General features: G+C 44.2%; 1 protein-coding gene across 5 annotated transcripts in view; it reads right to left on the reverse strand.

The window, feature by feature from the left end:
* The window catches only part of LOC140722119 (uncharacterized), a 1,111,870-nt gene extending 1,097,724 nt beyond the window's left edge, over nt 1-14,146 (reverse strand). For all 5 annotated transcript variants that reach the window (XR_012097536.1, XR_012097537.1, XR_012097539.1 and 2 more), the window contains exons 1-2: nt 14,016-14,146; nt 12,444-12,594 (exon numbers count right to left, since the gene is read on the reverse strand). The gene's annotated coding sequence lies outside the window, so the exon portion shown is untranslated. The remainder of the gene's footprint in view (nt 1-12,443; nt 12,595-14,015) is intronic.
* Between the last annotated feature and the right edge of the window lie 5,480 nt (nt 14,147-19,626).

Consider the following 19,626-nt stretch of genomic DNA (forward strand, 5'->3'; position numbering starts at 1 on the left):
TTTCTTAAGCACTCTGGGATGCAGACCATCTTGCCTTGGGGATTTATCTGCCTTTAATCCCTTCAATTTACCTAACACCACTTCCATACTAGCATGCATTTCCCTCAGTTCCTCCATCTCACTCACCCTCATTCCCTTACTATTTCCAGAAGATTATTTATGTCCTCCTCAGTGAAGACAGAACTGAAGTAGTTATCGAATTGGTCTGCCATGTCCTTGTTCCCTATGACCAATTCACCTGTTTCTAACTGTAAGGGACCTACATTTGTCTTAACCAATCTTTTTCTTTTCGTTATCTATAAAAGCTTTTACAGTCAGTTTTTATGTTCCCTGCCAGCTTTCTCTCATAACCTTTTTTCCCTTTCCTAATTAATCCCATTGTCCTCCTCTGCTGGGCTCTGAATTTCTCCCAGTCCTCAGGTGTGCCATTTTTTCTGGCTAATTTGTATGTTTCTTCTTTGGACTTGATACTATCCCTAGTTTCCCCTGTCAACCATGGGTGCACTACCTTCCCTGGTTTATTCTTTTGCCAAACTGGGATGAACACTTGTTGTAGTTCATCCATGCAATCTTTAAATGCTTGCCATTGCATATGAATGTTGAGGAACCAACTAGAGAGCAGGCCATTCCACATTGGGTATTGAGCAAAGAGGAAGGGTTAGTTAGCAATCTTGTCATGCGAGGCCCCTTGGGCAAGAGTGACCATAATATGGTGGAATTCTTCATTAAGATGGAGAGTGACATAGTTAATTCAGAAACAAAGGTTCTGAACTTAAAGAAGGGTAACTTTAAAAGTATGAGACGTGAATTAGCTAAGATAGACTGGCAAATGATACTTAAAGGGTTTACGGTGGATATGCAATGGCAAGCATTTAAAGATCGCATAGATGAACTACAACAATTGTTCATCCCAGTTTGGCAAAAGAATAAACCAGGGAAGGTAGTGCACCTGTGGCTGACAAGGGAAATTAGGGATAGCATCAAGTCCAAAGAAGAAACATATAAATTAGCAAAAAAAAGCGGCACACCTGAGGACTGGGAGAAATTCAGAGACCAGCAGAGGAGGACAATGGGCTGAATTAGGAAAGGGAAAAATGATTATGAGAGAAAGCTGGCAGGGAACATAAAAACTGACTGTAAGAGCTTTTACAGACATGTGAAAAGAAAAAGATTGGTCAAGACAAATGTAAGGACCTTTACAGCCAGAAACAGGTGAATTGATCATAGGGAACAAAGACATGGCAGACCAATTGAATAACTACTTTGGTTCTGTCTTCACGAAGGAGGACATAAATAACCCTCTGGAAATAGTAAGGGACCGAGGGTCTAGTGAGATGGAGGAACAGAGGTTAATACATGTTAGTAGGGAGTGGTGTTAGGTAAATTGAAGGGATTAAAGGCAGATAAATCCCCAGGGCCAGATGGTCTGCATCCCAGAGTAGCCCAAGAAATAGTGGATGCATTAGTGACAATTTTTCAAAACTCCTTAGATTCTGGATTAGTTCCTGAGAATTGGAGGGTGGCTAATGTAACCCCACTTTTTAAAAAAGGAGGGAGAGAAAAACCGGGGAATTATAGACCGGTTAGTCTGTCGTCGGTGGTGGGGAAAATGCTAGAGTCGGTTATCAAAGATGTGATAACAGCACATTTGGAAAGAGGTGAAATCATCGGACAAAGTCAGCATGGATTTGTGAAAGGAAAATCATGTCTGATGAATCTTATAGAATTTTTTGAAGATGTAACCAGTAGAGTGGATAGGGGAGAGCCAGTAGATGTGGTATATTTAGATTTTCAAAAGGCTTTTGACAAGGTCCCACACAGGAGATTAGTGTAGAAACTTAAAGCACACAGTATTGGGGGTATGGTATTGATGTGGATAGAGAACTGGTTGGCAGACAGGAAGCAAAGAGTGGAAGTAAACGGGACCTTTTCAGAATGGCAGGCAGTGACTAGTGGGGTACCGCAAGACTCAGTGCTGGGACCCCAGTTGTTTACAATATATATTAATGATTTAGATGAGGGAATTAAATGCAGCATCTCCAAGTTTGCGGATGACACGAAGCTGGGCGGCGGTGTTAGCCGTGAGGAGGATGCTAAGAGGATGCAGGGTGACTTGGATAGGTTAGGTGAGTGGGCAAATTCATGGCAGATGCAATTTAATGTGGATAAATATAAGGTTATCCATTTTGGTTGCAAGAACAGGAAAACAGATTATTATCTGAACGGTGGCCGATTAGGAAAAGGGGAGGTGCAACGAGACCTGGGTGTCATTGTACACCAGACATTGAAGGGAGGCATGCAGGTACAGCAGGCGGTGAAAAAGGCGAAAGGTATGCCAGCATTCATAGCAAAAGGATTTGAGTACAGGAGCAGGGAGTTTCTACTGCAGTTGTACAAGGCCTTGGTGAGACCGCACCTAGAGTATTGTGTGCAGTTTTGGTCCCCTAATCTGAGGAAAGACATTCTTGCCATAGAGGGAGTACAAAGAAGGTTCACCAGATTGATTCCTGGGATGGCAGGACTTTCATATGAAGAAAGACTGGATCGACTAAGCTTATACTCACTGGAATTTAGAAGATTGATGGGGGATCTTATTGAAACGTATAAAATTCTAAAGGGATTGGACAGGCTAGATGCAGGAAGATTGTTTCCGATGTTGGGGGAGTCCAGAACGAGGGGTCACAGTTTAAGGATAAAGGGGAAGACTTTTAGGACCGAGATGAGGAAAAACTTCTTCACACACAGAGTGGTGAATCTGTGGAATTCTCTGCCACAGGAAACAGTTGAGGCCAGTTCTTTGGCTATATTTAAGAGGGAGTTAGATATGGCCTTTGTGGCTAACGGGATCAGGGGTATGGAGAGAAAACAGGTACAGGGTTCTGAGTTGGATGATCAGCCATGATCATACTGAATGGCGGTGCAGGCTCGAAGGGCCGAATGGCCTACACCTGCACCTATTTTCTATGTTTCTGTCCACTGTCAACCCTTTAAATATCATTTGCCAGTCTGTCTTAGCTAATTCACGTCTCATATCTTCAAAGTTGCCCTTCTTTAAGTTCAGAACATTTGGTTCTGAATTAACCATGTCAATCTCCATCTTAATGAAGAATTCCACCATATTATGGTCACTCTTACACAAGGGGCCTCGCATGACAAGATTGCTAATTAACCTTTCCTCATTGCTCAATACTCAGTCTAGAATGGCCTGCTCTCTAGTTAGTTCCTCGACATGTTGGTTCAGAAAACCATCCCGCACACGTTCTCAGAAATCCTCTTCCTCAGCACCCTTACCAATTTGATTCACCCAATCTAAATGTAGATTGAAGTCACCCATTACAACTGCTGTTCCTTTTTTGCACGCATTTCTAATTTCCTGTTTAATGCCAGACCCAACTTCACTACTACTGTTAGGTGGCCTGTACACAAATCCCACCAGCGTTTTATGCCCCTTAGTGTTACGCAGCTCTACCCATATCGATTGCACATCCTCCAGGCTAATGTCCTTCCTTTCTATTGCGTTAATCTCTTCTCTAACCAGCAACGCTACCCCACCTCCTTTTCTTTCCTGTCTATCCCTCCTGAATATTGAATATCCCTGGATGTTGAGCTCCTATCCTTGGTCACCCTGGAGCCATGTCTCTGTGATTCCAACTATATCATATTCATTAATAACTATCTGCACATTCAATTCATCCAACTTATTACGAATGCTCCTTGCATTGACACACAAAGCCTTCAGGCTTGTTTTTACAACACTCTTAGCCCTTATACAATTATGTTGAAAAGTGGCCCTTTTTGATTTTTGCCCTGGATTTGACTGCCTGCCACTTTTACTTTTCACCTTACTACTTTTTGCTTCTACTCTCATTTTGCACCCCTCTGTCTCTCTGCACTTGTTCCTATCCCCCTTCCACATTAGTTTAAATCCTCCTGAACAGCAGTAGCAAATGCTCCGCCTAGGACTAGGAGGAGGGACAGCCCTCAGTGATTCCTGTGTATGCTCCCTGGAAGCCTCAAGAAATGATAATGATCATGAATCAGGCCCCAGATAGAAAAGAAAAACCAGCACAGTTTGCTCAGTATGTCCACAGTACTATACAAATGTTTAATGTGACTCCGCAAGATTTATTCAGTCTCTGCTGCATGATTCTCTCAGCTAATGAAGGGCAGAAATGGAAGGCAGAATAGAGATACCAAACCTATCAGGCGTTACAGGTGGGAAAACATAATCAGAATGAACAGACAGACCAGATTATTCAAGCCTTGGAAAGGGCTCTCCAGCAACCTGTAAACATCACTAAAGTACCTGAAGACAAAACTAAGCCTGGGGAATGGGGACCAGACTATTGAGAGCGATTTGTGGCCTGCTACGGCACCTTCGCAGGAGACCAAGACTTTAATGATGGGAATCTGTCCCCCTAGTTCAATGCCCTACTGCTCCAATGCTTACCAACTAAGTTAGCCAACATGATTGAAACAAATAATATGGATTGGCCTGACAATGAACGAAATTGAATGTGACGAGCTTTGACATATCATTAGGACCCAACTTTCGAATCTCGATCAACCTCGAAGGGAACTAATATTAAAGGTGAATATGCTCAGCAGGAAGAAGGATGCGAGCGGGCTTTATCTGAGGAACAGAAATGGGAATAAAAACCTACCAAGGGACAGGTGGGGACAACAACCCGTTTAGAAACTGACAAGAAGATGCTTCCAACCATGAGTGCCAACACTCAGGAAGAGCCCAATGTAATATTGCAAGTTGCTGGAAATCCAGTTCCGTTTATGATTGATATGAGGGCAACCACAACCACTCTCGGTCAGGAAACAGTATCGGAAAAGGGATTCCAGCTATCAGACGCTACAATCACTCTGTCAGGGTTCGATGGCACGGAACGTACATATTCACGTACCCAGCAACCGCAGGTGGAATTCCAGGGGAACCAGTGTGAGGTTTCAATGACAGTCACCACCAGACGGGGGTGAAATCTCGTAGGGAGAGATTTGCTCTGTCCATTGGAAGTCGAGATTCTATGCACGGACAAGGATATCACGCTGGAACTGTGAACAACTGAGAGCTTCCTCTGAACACCGAGAGGTGGGCACTTTATCTGGACTCCAGTACATTTGAACCCCTTCTGCCAGCCGCTGACTCTCATGTGACTCTGTGCTATGACCCTACGTGGTCCTCAACTGAGGAAACCTAATATTATGCACCCCTCGAGGGACAGAAATTCCCAGTCATGGTGATTGGAGAGGTTAAAGGAAGAGACGGCATTGCATTTCTTGCTGAAGTTCCAGATTTCTTTTGGCGACAGACAGGATTGGTGGTTCCCCATACCACCTTCAAGGTTTGCCCTGGGTTCAAGACAAAGAGCCTAGGGCTCCTTGCCTACACCCTGACGAAACAGGCCTCCAGCACCGAGGGAGACTGGCAAGACTTTGCCGCGGGCCAACTTCGATACTGGAAGGAGTCTGAGGTGAAATCGGGACATCTGGTAAGACATTCTTTTAATAGTGACCGAACCCAAAACGTTGTACCCCATCTCTGGGCAATTTCAGTCCATGACGTCAGCCCTCCTGTCCGGATCACTGCGAAAGAAGGACAGACTCTGCAATCAATTCCGCAATACCCCCTCTAGCCTGTCCGGATCACTGTGAAAGAAGGACAGACTCTCCCATCCATTCTGCAATACCCACTCTAGCCCGTCCGGATCACAGTGAAAAAAGGACAGACTCTCCCATCCATTCTGCAATACCCCCTCTAGCCTGTCCGGATTACTGTGAAAAAAGGACAGACTCTCCCATCCATTCTGCAATACCCCCTCTAGCCTGTCCGGATCACTGTGAAAGAAGGACAGACTCTCCCATCCATTCTGCAATACCCCCTCTAGCCCGTCCGGATCAATGTGAAAGAAGGACAGACTCTCCCATCCATTCTGCAATATCCCCTCTAGCCTGTCCGGATCACAGTGAAAAAAGGACAGACTCTCCCATCCATTCTGCAATACCCGCTCTAGCCCGTCCGGATCACTGTGAAAGAAGGACATTCTCTCCCATCCATTCTGCAATACCCCCTCTAGCCTGTCCGGATCACTGTGAAAGAAGGACAGACTCTCCCATCCATTCTGCAATACCCCCTCTAGCCCGTCCGGATCAATGTGAAAGAAGGACAGACTCTCCCATCCATTCTGCAATACCCCCTCTAGCCTCTCCAGATCACTGTGAAAGAAGGACAGACTCTCCCATCCATTCTGCAATACCCCTCTAGCCAGTCTGGATCACTGTGAAAGGACAGACTCTCCCATCCATTCCGCAATACCCCCTCTAGCCGTCTGGATCACTGTGAAAGGGCAGACTCTCCCATCCATTCTGCAATACCCCCTCTAGCCCGTCCGGATCACTGTGAAAGGACAGACTCTCCCATCCATTCTGCAATACACCCTCTAGCCTGTCCGGATCACAGTGAAAGAAGGACAGACTCTCCCATCCATTCTGCAATACCCCCTCTAGCCTGTCCGGATCACAGTGAAAGAAGGACAGACACTCCCATCCATTCTGCAATACCCGCTCTAGCCCATCCGGATCACTGTGAAAGAAGGACAGACTCTTCCATTCATTCTGGAATACCCCCTCTAGCCTGTCCGGATCACTGTGAAAGAAGGACAGACTCTCCCATCCATTCTGCAATACCCGCTCTAGCCCGTCCGGATCACTGTGAAAGAAGGACAGACACTCCCATCCATTCTGCAAAACCCCCTCTAGCCCGTCAGGATCACTGTGAAAGAAGGACAGACTCTCCCATCCATTCTGCAATACCCCTCTAGCCAGTCTGGATCACTGTGAAAGGACAGACTCTCCCATCCATTCCGCAATACCCCCTCTAGCCCATCCGGATCACAGTGAAAGAAGGACAGACCATTGCAACCATTCCACAATACCCCCTCTAGCCTGTCCGGATCACTGTGAAAGAAGGACAGACTCTCCCATCCATTCTGCAATACCCCCTCTAGCCCGTCCGGATCAATGTGAAAGAAGGACAGACTCTCCCATCCATTCTGCAATACCCCCTCTAGCCTGTCCAGATCACTGTGAAAGAAGGACAGACTCTCCCATCCATTCTGCAATACCCCTCTAGCCAGTCTGGATCACTGTGAAAGGACAGACTCTCCCATCCATTCCGCAATACCCCCTCTAGCCCGTCTGGATCACTGTGAAAGGGCAGACTCTCCCATCCATTCTGCAATACCCCCTCTAGCCCGTCCGGATCACTGTGAAAGGACAGACTCTCCCATCCATTCTGCAATACCCCCTCTAGCCTGTCCGGATCACAGTGAAAGAAGGACAGACTCTCCCATCCATTCTGCAATACCCCCTCTAGCCTGTCCGGATCACAGTGAAAGAAGGACAGACACTCCCATCCATTCTGCAATACCCGCTCTAGCCCGTCCGGATCACTGTGAAAGAAGGACAGACACTCCCATTCATTCTGCAATACCCGCTCTAGCCCGTCCGGATCACTGTGAAAGAAGGACAGACACTCCCATCCATTCTGCAAAACCCCCTCTAGCCCGTCAGGATCACTGTGAAAGAAGGACAGACTCTCCCATCCATTCTGCAATACCCCCTCTAGCCCGTCCGGATCACTGTGAAAGAAGGACAGACTCTCCCATCCATTCCGCAATACCCCCTCTAGCCCATCCGGATCACAGTGAAAGAAGGACAGACCATTGCAACCATTCCACAATACCCCCTCTAGCCTGTCCGGATCACTGTGAAAGAAGGACAGACTCTCCCATCCATTCTGCAATACCCCCTCTAGCCTGTCCGGATCACTGTGAAAGAAGGACAGACTCTCCCATCCATTCTGCAATACCCCCCTAGCCTGTCGGGATCACTGCAAAAGAAGGACAGACTCTCCCATCCATTCTGCAGTACTCCCTCTAGCCCGTCTGGATCACTGTGAAAGGGCAGACTCTCCCATCCATTCTGCAATACCCCCTCTAGCCCGTCTGGATCACTGTGAAAGGACAGACTCTCCCATCCATTCTGCAATACCCCCTCTAGCCTGTCAGGATCACTGCGAAAGAAGGACACACTCTCCCATCCATTCTGCAATACCCGCTCTAGCCCGTCCGGATCACTGTGAAAGAAGGACAGACTCTCCCATCCATTCTGCAATACCCCCTCTAGCCTGTCCGGATCACAGTGAAAGAAGGACAGACTCTCCCATCCATTCCACAATACCCCCTCTAGCCCGTCTGGATCACTGTGAAAGAAGGACAGACTCTCCCATCCATTCCGCAATACCCCCTCTAGCCCATCCGGATCACAGTGAAAGAAGGACAGACACTCGCATCCATTCCACAATACCCCCTCTAGCCTGTCCGGATCACTGTGAAAGAAGGACAGACTCTCCCATCCATTCTGCAATACACCCTCTAGCCCGTCTGGATCACTGTGAAAGGACAGACTCTCCGATCCATTCTGCAATACCCCCTCTAGCCCGTCTGGATCACTGTGAAAGGACAGACTCTCCCATCCATTCTGCAATACCCCCTCTAGCCTGTCCGGATCACTGCAAAAGAAGGACAGACTCTCCCATCCATTCTGCAATACCCCCTCTAGCCCGTCAGGATCACTGTGAAAGAAGGACAGACGCTCCCATCCATTCTGCAATACCCCCTCTAGCCCGTCCGGATCACTGTGAAAGAAGGACAGACTCTCCCATCCATTCCGCAATACCCCCTCTAGCCCGTCTGGATCACTGTGAAAGGAGGACAGACTCTCCCATCCATTCTGCAATACCCCCTCTAGCCCGTCTGGATCACTGTGAAAGGACAGGCTCTCCCATCCATTCTGCAATACCCCCTCTAGCCCGTCCGGATCACTGTGAAAGAAGGACAGACTCTCCCATCCATTCTGCAATACCGCCTCTAGCCTGACCGGATCACTGTGAAAGAAGGACAGACTCTCCCATCCATTCTGCAATACTCCCTCTAGCCCGTCCGGATCACTGTGAAAGAAGGACAGACTCTCCTATCCATTCTGCAATACCCCCTCTAGCCCGTCCGGATCACTGTGAAAGAAGGACAGACTCTCCCATCCATTCTGCAATACCCCCTCTAGCCCGTTCGGATCACTGTGAACGAAGGACAGACTCTCCCATCCATTCTGCAATACCCCCTCTAGCCCGTTCGGATCACTGTGAAAGAAGGACAGACTCTCCCATCCATTCTGCAATACCCCCTCTAGCCTGTCCGGATCTCAGTGAAAGAAGGACAGACTCTCCCATCCATTCCACAATACCCCCTCTAGCCCGTTCGGATCACTGTGAAAGAAGGACAGACTCTCCCATCCATTCCGCAATACCCCCTCTAGCCCATCAGGATCACTGTGAAAGAAGTACAGACTCTCCCATGCATTCCGCAATACCCCCTCTAGCCCGAGGCAATGTTTTATGAGGACGGAAGCTCTTTTGTGGATCGAGCAGGAATACGATATTCTGAATATGCGATAGTGACGGACAGTGAAGTAATTGAACAGGCATCTTTTGAAGCAGCTGTCTCCATCCAGAAGGCTGAGCTGTTTGCTCTGACTCGTGCCTGTATCCCAGCAACAGACAGAAGTGGGAACATTTACACAGACTCCCGTTAAGCGTTTGGAATTGTACATGACTACGGGGATCTCTGGGAACGTGGGGGTTCCTGACTTCCTCTGGCCACCCCATTAGTAATGTCACTTTTGTAAACAACTTACTCACCGCTCTACAGCTACCTCGAGTTTTGTTCTTCTCAGAGGGACGCCTCTGAGGAGGAGTGAAAACTGTGGTCCCAGATGGGGTGCCAGAAAGACCCCGACCTATGTTTTTGAATCACCCCAGTGGGACAGGTTTGGGTTCCTACACAGTTTTTACCAATATTGGTCGATTATATACATAATTGTACACACCTGGGAAAGGAGGGAATGGTTGGTAACCTGTACCCTGCACACCGGGTATGACTCCCTTGACAGGTGGATCTTTTTTGTGTCTACAAGTTGATTTTATTGAATTGCCTAGAATACATTGCTATAGATACTGCTTAGTTATTATAGATGTGTTTAGTAGATGGATTGAAGCTATTCCAACTACCATTAATACTGCTGTAACTGTTGTGAAGGTATTATTACAGGAAATAATTCCCAGGTACGGCCTGGCAGAGATGCTGAATTCAACAATGGCTCACACTTTATGGTGAAAGTAAATGAAGGAGTATGTAACAAACTAGCTATCAAGCAACAATTCCAGTTTGTACACCACCCACGGGCCGCTGGCAGAGTGGAAAGAGCCAATGGCATTCTGAAGAGTAAACTGGCCAGACTAACAGTGGAGACTGGACTCACTTGGTTGAAGGTCCGACCATTAGCCCGATTCCACATGAGGGTTACCCCACAGGGGAAAACAGGGCTGTCACCAGCTGAAATCATTTCTGGACAGCCCATGAGGACACCTTGGGAACAAAGTCTCAGGATTAAAGGCAAAGTGAATAAGAATAAGGAACCTTGGTTCTCGATGGATATTGGAACTCTGATAAAGAAGAGAGAGATGTATGACATGTATAAGAAACAGGGAGCAAATAAGGTACTTGAGGAGTATAAAAAGTGCAAAAAAATACCTAAGGAAGAAATCAGGAGGGCTGAAAGAAGACATGAGGTAGCGTTAGCAGTCAAGGTGAAGGATAGTAAGAGCTTCCACAGGTATATTAATAGCAAAAGGATAGTTAAGGGATAAAATTGGTCATCTTGAAGATCAGAGTGGTCGGCTATGTATGGAACCAAAAGAAATTGGGGAGATGTTAAATGATTTTTTTGTGTCTGAATTTACTAAGGAAACTGGCATGGAGTCAATGGAAATGAAGCAAACAAGTATTGAGGTCATGGAACCTATACAGATAGAAGAGGAGGAGGTGCTTGCTACCTTGAGGCAAGTAGATAAATTTCCAGGACCTGACAGGGTATTCCCTCGGACCATGAAGGAGACTAGTGTTGAAATTGCAACGGCCCTGGCAGATATATTTAAAAGTAGTTATCTATGGGTGAGGTGCCAGAGGATTGGCGGATAGCTCATGTTGTTCCATTGTTTAAAGAAGGCTCAAAAAGTAATCCAGGAAATTATAGGCTGGTAAGTTTGATGTTGGTCATGGGTAAATTATTGGAAGGAGTACTAAGAGATAGGATTGACAATTGTTTAGACAGACAGGGACTTATTAGGGAGAGTCAACACGGCTTTGTGCATGGTAGGTTATGTTTAACAAATATATTAGAGATTTTCGAGGAGGTTACAAGGAAAGTGGATGAAGGCAAGGCAGTGGATGTAGTGGACTTCAGTACGGCCTTTGACAAGGTCCCGCATGGGAGGTTAGTTAGGAAGATTCAGTCACTAGGTATACATGGTGAGGTAGTAAATTTGATTGGGAATTGAGAATGGGAGAAGTCAGAGAGTGGTAGTGGAGGATTGCTACTCTGAGTGGAGGCCTGTGACTAGTGGTGTGCCACAGGGATCAGTGCTGGGTCCATGGTTATTTGTCATCTATATCAATGATCTGGATGATAATTTGGTAAATTCGATCAGAAGGTTTGCTGATGATACAAAGATTGGAGGTGTAGTGGACAGTGAGGAAGGTTTTCAAAGCTTGCAGAGGGATCTGGACCAGCTAGAAAAATGGCAGATGTAGTTTAATATAGACATGTGTGAGGTATTGCACTTTGGAAGGAAAAACCAAGGTAGAACATACAAGGTAAATGGCAGGGCGCTGAGGTGTGCACTAGGACAGAGGGATCTAGGAATACTGATACAAAATTCCCTAAAAGTGGCATCACAGGTAGATAGGGTAGTAAAGAGAGATTTTGGTTCATTGGCCTTTATAAATCAAAGTATTGATTATAAGAGTTGGAATGTTATGGTGAGGTTGTATAAGGTATTAGTGAGGCCAAATTTGGAGTATTGTGTGCAGTTTTGGTCACTGAATTACAGGAAGGATAATACTAAGGTTGAAAGAGTGCAAGAGAAGGTTTACAAGGATGTTGCCAGGACTTGAGAAACTGAGTTACAGAGAAAGGTTGAATAGTTTAGGACTTTATTCCCTGGAGCGTAGGAGAATGAGGGGTGATTTGATAGAGATGTATAAAATTATGATGGGTATAGATAGAGTGAATGCAAGCAGGCTTTTTCCACTGAGGCTAGGGGAGAAAAAAAACCAGAGGACATGGGTTAAGGGTGAAGGGTGAAAAGTTTAAAGGGAAAATTGGGGGGGGGGGTGCTTCTTCATAACTGAGTCTGACTGGTACTGGCATAACTGGTTCTTCTGGGCACATTCAGTCTCACTCCCAACTATTTCCTACCTTCCTTTGTACAGGTACGTAATGTCTAAAGGACCAGTGTTTGAGTAAATGAGACTCACCAAACTTTCTCCTGACTGAATCACTGGAATCTCCAAGTCAGATGGGTTCTCTCCAGTTGATGCTCTCAATCCTCGGGCTGGTTCACTTGTTGCTGTTCCCTCGTCTTCAGTCGTGGTTTTTCTTCCAATAAATCTCTCACTGCAGGTCTAACTTTAACATGAAAGATAATGAAGCACGTTAACAATGAAAAGGAGGACCAAACGTATCTGCTGAATGTTACTAGGAACAAAACTCACTGAAATTTAAACGTTGGCAAATATAATGATGTCAGTGAACAATCTTTAATTGTCCCTCACACATCACAAAACAATACGGGATAAGAAGGAGCCATCATTCAGTCATGGTAAGACACAAGACACAGGAACAGAATTAGGTGATTCAATCCATCTGGTCTGCTCCACCACTCAACCATTCAATCATGGCCAATTTTTATTCCAACACCATATTCCTGCCTTCCTCCTGTAACCCTGAAACTACTCAGCAATCATCAGTATATTAATCTTCACAAATATACCCAAATGGCAGCCTCAAACAAATTCTGCGGCAACAAATTCCACAGATCAGACATCTTGTGGCCAAAAATTTTTTCTCATCTCAGTTTTAAAGGAAAGCATCTTTATTCTGAGACGGTGCTCTCAGATCACAGACTCTCTGTCTAATGGAAACATCCTCTCCATGTCCACTGTATCCAGGCTTTTCAGCATTCGGTAAGTTTACTTAACCATACATCCCCCCACCACCCCCACCGTCCCTCTGAACTCCATTGAGCACAGGTCCAGAACCATCAAATGCTCCTCATACATAACACCGATCATTCCTAAGATTATTCATGTGAACCTCATTAGCAACAACTGCACCGGACACATTTCCAGGAATAACAGACAAATCGGTTCCAGGATAATTTACTGGGAAAAGTTGTGCTTCCTTTACTGTAATACTATCACTCCATTTCCAGGTTAAAACAGGACCATTTCAGGAAATTTGTATTACAGATCCTAGGATACAGATCTTGTCTTGTCTATACTGGACCGACCGCCGTCGCTGGACTATAAACGTGCAGGAGTAATGCATGGCTCAGCTCTACTGCGGGGAGCGGAGGCTCGAACCATTCTCCCCCTAGACTTCCCAGTCCCTCGGTAAAGCAGGCAGTGAAATCAAAGATCCCCACAACCTGGGACGTTCTCCTTTCTCACCCACCCACTCCGGAAGAAGACACAACCGCCATAAAGCTCCAGAACAAATCTGAGGAGCCTCAGGAAACAAGGCGAGTTCGGGTAAGTTAATGGGACTCAGCGACCAAAATCACACCACGTGATCTGGCGTCACAAAGGGGAGGGCGGGGCGAATCTGCGGCACACAGCCTCACGTGACCTGACGGCGGGACTTCCATTTCAATTCTGTGGAAACAGACAGCCTGGGCTCCTGGTTTGGATCGTTCAATGCAGATTAAGTGAAGTCGACACATTTCTGACGAGCCCAGATAGTTGGGAAACAAATGAATTCCTGGCCCTCAGTTCGGGGCTCACGGCCAACATCGGATCTCCCCGCTCGGGGTCGGTCTCAATACTCACCGATGGGAAAGTGATATCTTCGGCCCGCAGACAGTGATCCCGACGGAACAGACGAAAGTCTTTCCTGAACACACAGCCGACCCACTTCAGCTCTGAACGGAGAGGAAAACACCGTCCACCCGGAGACTGTGGACATGCGCGAAGAGATTGTTACATCACCGGGAGGCGGGGCCTCGGAAACAGATGCGCAGATGCTGCCCATCTGCTGTTAAATGGGAGGGGCAAACAGGATCACGTGTCAGGATTGATTGAACCCCCCCCCCCCCCCCCCCCAGGCAGAGACTCCGGCTACTCATTAGTCTGTGGAAAGAAGCAAATTTGCCGCTCACATCTCCTCTCACATTTCAGCCCCCAGGAAAAATATATCCACTCTATCTATTCCTCTCGAAATCTTAGAAATGTCCATCCAGTCTCTCCCCAGCCCGCGCCGCTCTGGAGAAAACAGCACAAGTTTGTCCAGCTTCTCGTTATAGCTCATGCTCTCTAATCCAGGCAGTGTCCTGGTTAACCTCTTCCCCGCCCTGTCCAAAGCCCCGACATCCTTCCGAGAATGGGGGCGACCAGAACTGTATGAAACACTCCAGATGTGGTCTAACTAGTTTTATAAAACTGTGTTACGAACTGTAGCGTTTTAGAAACGAACCAGCAGCAATAGAGTTCACACTGGAGTCTGGTTTTGATGTTAAAACCACTCTCTTTATTAGTATCTACTTATAGTAGCTTAATGAAATAAAGGAAAGTTAACAGTGTTAGGTGTATACATGTGTAAATATAATTCCCAAACTATCAAGCGTGAGGGAACAAAGCTTAGAGTCTTGAGATGGTAAAGTAGGAAAGTTCAGTAATCCACGGAATAGATGATGGGAGAGAGATATTTGTAATCCAGGGTGAAACGTAGAGAAAAGGCAGTTACAACAAAATAACCGCCGACTTAGTTCTTATCTGTTGAATCCGTCCACATACAAGTTATCAGCGAAAGTGACCTGTCACAGGAATACCGTCTTCCGGGGGTTGCCACACAACATACCCAGGCAAGGGATAACACAAGATATTCCAAAACCCACACCTATGGATTATACGAAGTGTCAGCCACACACGTTCGTTGTGGGTCCGTGTACCGATGATCAACCCACTCTTGTGGGCATAGGAGAGTTCCAAGCCTCAGCTGCGACTAACTGAAGCTATCAGCTTTTCTAGTCTCTCTCTCTCTGTCTCTTTAGACTGGCCGACTGCCTGTCTGCAGATCGCTCTCTCTCTCTCTTATGGTTCAGTCCACAGTCAGCGCTGTCAGCCTGTGACTGACGTCATAGTCCCGCCTCCTTGGAGTCTGAGATTCCTCTGATCATCGACACTGTTCAGGGATTTGCATTTAACAGTGTACTGTCTCATACATTCGACCTACCGAGCTACCAAGATGATCATCACTAATCAAATCTCACTGAGATTTCTTAGATCCTGTTGAATTTATTGCCAAGTGCACAAGTACGGGAAGGTACAGGTACAGAGAAACACTGACTTGTGGCAGCATCACAGGCAAGTACATTCAGATAACACACGGAACACAAATTATACGATTCTCTGTCAGTCACAATCTGTAAATATGTTTTAAGTCATTAACGATATATAAAATACATTTTGTCATGATCAATATTAAAATGTGCATTTTGTGTCAACAACAGACTTGGAAATGTTGAATTTGATACCTGTCTCCCATTCCTTCTCTAATCCACAACCAGCTCCTGTGTTTTTGTCACAATGAGGGAGAGGTTGTTTTCTTGACACCACTGTGTCGGGGTGATGACTTCTTCTCTGTCGGCTGCCTCGTTATTATCTGAGATTAGGCCAGTCAGTGTAGTGTCGTCAGCAAATTTAATTAGCAGATTGGAGCTGTGGGTGGCGACACAAGTCATGAGTGCACAGAGTAAAGTAGGTGGCAAGAAGCCAACCCTGTGGGGTATGTGTGCTGAGGGTCAGAGAGAGAGAGAGAGAGGTGAGCGAGCCCATACTTACCACCTGCCGGCGATCTGACAGGAAGTCCAGGATTCAGCTACACAAGGCAGGGTGAAGGCCGAGGTCTCTGAGCTTCTTGTCGATACTTCACGCCTTCGTATGGCTATTGCTCTGCCCATGACTGCAAGGAACTGCAGAGAACTTTGGAGAGCAGAGAACATCAGAGAAACAAGCCTCCACTCCATGGACTCTTCCTACACTTCCCATCCCTCGGAAAAGCAGGCCATGTACTCAAAGATCCTCACAATCTGGACATTCTTGCTGCAAACCCGCTCCCCCATCGGGAAAGAGATACAAAAGCCTTAAAGCGCGTAACACCAGACTCAAGGACGGCTTCCTGTCTGTGGTTATAAGCCAAATGAATGATAAAATGTACTCAGCCTCACAATGTAACTCGACGTGACTCTGCACCATATGTCTAGTGATTGTTTTGCCAGTTTCATTTTTCATTTTTAGAATCTTTTTTATTGATACATAATTGTCTACAGGTATAAAATGATACAAAACTTCAATAGATTAATATGTATACCATAATAAAGCTGAAAAAACTGATCGTAAAATATAAAAATGGAAAAATCTATATACAGAAAAATAAGGGAAAGAAGTACCCCATTTAACTCGGAAAGAAACCCACTAACCACAAAAAGGGGGGGGGGAATCCATTAGGAATGAATCCCCCGGAGCAATACGTTTGACCATCATCTAAATTTTTTTAAAAAGAATCATCAACCGTCATTTCATATTTATAAAAAAAATAAAATTGGACGGAAATCATATAGCATAATTCAAATTAAATGATAATATTTGGCAAAAGAACCCCATCTTCTCTCAAAATCGAATCGAGGATCATAAGTTCTACTTCTATTTTTTCCAAACTAAGACATAACATTCCTTGAGAAAACGATTCAATTAATGTAGGGGAAGAAATATCTTTCCATTTTAATAAAATAGCCCTTCTTGTCAGTAGTGTAACAAATGCAATTACATGTTGATCTGAAGATGAAATACCCTGAATATGATGTGGAGCTATTCCAAATAGAACAGTCAATCTATTAATTTGTAAATTAATTTTCAGAGCTTTAGAAATTGTAGAAAATAATGATTTCCAAAACGATTTTAATGAAGAACATGACCAGAACATATGTGACAAAGTAGCTACTTCAGTTTTACAACTATCACAGCATTTGTCTATACTAGGAAATATTTTAGATAGTCTCCCCTTTGTTAAATAATAACGGTGAACAGTTTTAAATTTAATTAAACAATGGTCGGCACATACAGAAGAAGAATTTACGTTTTTCAAAACTCGAAGCCAATCTTCATTAACAAAGGTCATATTAAGTTCTCTGTCACAATCTTGTTTAATCTTTAGTGATAGGTTCTCGTTTTGTAACAAAAACAAATGATAAATGCTGCCAATGGAACCTTTCACGAAGGGATTCAATTTCAAAATGGTATCCAAAAAAATCAGATTCTTGTAAATATGGAAACAGGTAAATATCGTAAAAAATGTCTAACCTGAACATATTGCAAAAAAATGTGTATGAGTGAGAGAAAATTTGTTAATTAACTCTTCAAAGATCATAATGGACCATCACAAAATAAATCTGTAAAAGAATGGATCCCTTTATTTTTCCATAGGAGAAAAATGGGGTCAGTTGTTGAAGGTTTAAATGAGAAGTTTCGATGTAAAAAACTAGTCATCTTAAATTGTTTAAAATTTAAAAAAAAACGAAACTGAACCCAAATCCGTAGGGATTGTTTAATAACCGGGTAAAGATTTAAATTTGGAATTTCAGAGAGCTATAAAGGGAATGGAGCTCCTAAAATTGAAGTTAAATAAAATTGTTCAACAGATTTTAATTCCAAATCAACCCATAATGATTTTTGGTTCTTATCAAGCCAATATAACCAAAAACATAATTGTCTAATATTCACAGCCCAATAATACAGGCTTAAATTAGGAAGTGCAAGTCCCCATCGTTTTGTAGATTTGTGTAAATGATAGCTATTAATTCTTGGTCTCTTATTGTTCCAAATAAAGGAAGAAATAAGAGAGTCAATTTGATTGAAATTTTTTAGTTAAAAAGATAGGTATATTTTGGAAAATATATAAAAATCTAAGTAAGATCATTTTCACAGCATGAATCCGACCTATTAAAAAAAGTAAGTGGATTCCATCTAGAAAATTGTTGTTTCATGGAGTCCATTAAAGGAACTACGTTCGCTTTATAGAGATCTTTATATTTTTTTAGTAATTATAATACCTAAATATCTAAATGTATTAACAATTCTAAAAGGAATATCATTATATATACTAACAGGGACATTTAATGGAAACAATTCACTTCTTTCAAGTTGTTTATATCCAGAAAATTTAGCGAAATCTTTAAGTGTTTCCAAAAGATTAGGAATTGATTCCTCAAAATTTGAAATAAAAAACAAAAGATCATCTGCATAAAGAGAAATCTTATGTATGGTTCTATTCATAGAGATACCAAGAATACTTTTAGCTTCACGTAGTGTTATAGCTAAAGGTTCCGATACAAGATTAAATAATAAAGGGCTTAATGGACATCCCTGTCTAGTGCCACGAGAAAGTGAGAAAAGAAGACCTGCAGTTATTAGTAATGACAAGCTCAAGGACGGCTTCCTGTCTGTGTCTATAAGCCAAATGAATGTTAAAATGCTCTCGGCCTCACAATGTAACTCGACGTGACCCTGCACCATATGTCTATCTGCACTGCACTTTCTCTGCAGCCATAATGCTTTGTTACAGTTATTGTTCTGTCGTATATCAGCTCACTGTACTGTTGTAAAGTAGTGATCTGCGTGGATGGTACGTCAGACAAGATTTTCACTGTAGCTCAGTACATGATGAGAATAAACAAATTCCCCACTTTAATTGTGTGGAAATATTAGACAGACGGAGCTTCTGTTCTGGAACCTCAGAAGGAAACTTAACTGTTGTCATTTCTGTGGAATACAAATATATGGAAAATGCTTCAATCTCACATTACGGTCTGCGGTAACTGGGATCAGGTGACCGGTGGTGGGTCTCCCATATCAATATCAGAATCAGGTTTAATACCATCGGCATATGTCATGAAATTCGTTGTCCCTGCGGCAGCAGTAGAACCTAATTCATAACAATAGATTTTAACAATTGTGATTTAAAATAAGAATATGAATAAGAATAAAATAAGAATAGTACAAAATGAAAAAAAAAGATGTAATAAACTATTTTAATTGTGTGGAACTATTTGACTGACCGGGTTGTTGCTTTGGAAATTTTGGAGTGAAGCATAACTGAACTGTAGACATTTATGAGAAGTGCAGATAAATACAAAAGGTTAAATTCTCACATAAATGGGTCAGACACCCAGAAACATCGGCAGCACTTCAGCAGGTAAAAACAGTGGAATGAAACATGCTGAAAATATTGCAGAAAAAAACATATTGTCCACCACAACGAGAAAACGTGACAGATCTGGATCTCACTGCCTTGTCTGAACGGGGAAAGATGAAGCTACACGTACACGTAAAGTGACCCGCAGATGCTGCAGATCTGCGGAAAAATGTCAACAGGAAACGGGATCAG

Source organism: Hemitrygon akajei, unplaced genomic scaffold (assembly GCF_048418815.1).
Source record: "Hemitrygon akajei unplaced genomic scaffold, sHemAka1.3 Scf000069, whole genome shotgun sequence".
NCBI lineage: Eukaryota > Metazoa > Chordata > Chondrichthyes > Myliobatiformes > Dasyatidae > Hemitrygon > Hemitrygon akajei.